Source organism: Blennius ocellaris (genome assembly GCF_963422515.1).
Source record: "Blennius ocellaris genome assembly, chromosome: 10".
NCBI lineage: Eukaryota > Metazoa > Chordata > Actinopteri > Blenniiformes > Blenniidae > Blennius > Blennius ocellaris.
This window is the reverse complement of record NC_137659.1, coordinates 3,873,702-3,874,991: the sequence shown is the minus strand read 5'-3', so window position 1 is coordinate 3,874,991 and position 1,290 is coordinate 3,873,702.

Genomic DNA, 1,290 nt, shown 5'->3' with positions numbered 1-1,290 from the left:
CGCTGCCTGTCACCTGCAAGAACGCACACTTTACAGACTTACACCTCTCTCTCTCTCTCTAATACACACACACACGCGCGGCGGCGACGAGAAGCAGCGCGAGAGGATGAAGTGAGGCAGCGCGAGGAACCAGAGAGTACAGACTCACTGCAGTGGACCCCGCCCACACACACACACACACACGAGCATGTGGACATACACGCACGCACGCTACACGTGCACAAACACGCGCACGTACTGTACACACACACACACTGCAAAGAGCAGCGATGAGGACAGATGAGTCACTACAAGCTGAAGTTCACAGTTGTTGTTTTTTTGTGGCTGTAATGTGACAAAATAATACATTTTAGTCATACGTTTCATTTACAACGCACTCAGGCAGGCACAAGAGTAAAGGCATATTTTATGTTTTCTTATCTTACATTCATATATCTCATTAAATTACACGAGCAGAACACATACCGACATAAACCTGGTATGTCAGTTTATAGTGGATTATAGCTTAATAGATTTTCTTTCTAATCTTTTGGCATATTTGAAGACTTTCACTCATTGATTGTTGATACCAACTGAAGCTAAGTTGTTTTCCTCGGTTTTAAAAAAATTAAAAACTGTAAACTAAATATAAAACTCAATATTTTATATATTTTTTCTTTATTAGGATAAACCTTGAGATCAGTTATCAGTTACCTGCAGCTCCAGAGTCACTCGGTGGCTCTTGAGTTCTTCTGTATTGGCTTTCTGGAGCATTCTGTAAATTATACGAAGAATGATTTTCATTATTATTATCTTTTTTTTGTTTGTTTTATTTTCTCCTGGAAAAAATAAAGAGTGAGATGTCTTCATAGTTTTTTTCCTCTCTTTGGCTCTCACGATTCAGTGACGCGCGGTACGTGTGTGACTGACAGCTGAACGGACCAATCAACGTCCAGATCACGTCTGGACAACTCCAGCCAATCACAGTGGAAGATTTTATCCTATTTTACTCTCAGGAACAATTCATAAATTTGTTCAGCGTGACTCTGAGTGTTGCAACAGCATCGTGAAGCCAGTTTGATGAAATGCAACCAGATTAGATTATTTCATGAATTGAACCTTAAAAAAAGAAAAAAAATGTATATAACTGCTCTTAATTTGTAAAGCAAGCATGACCTTTCAGGAAGTTCATGACCTTGAGAGATTCTTGGCTAGCAGCGGCCTCGCCGTCCCCTCCGGCAGGATGTGACATCTCATACATGTCAGCAGCCGGCAGCCGGTCGCATTTCTTCACATTATATTCCGAAAGCT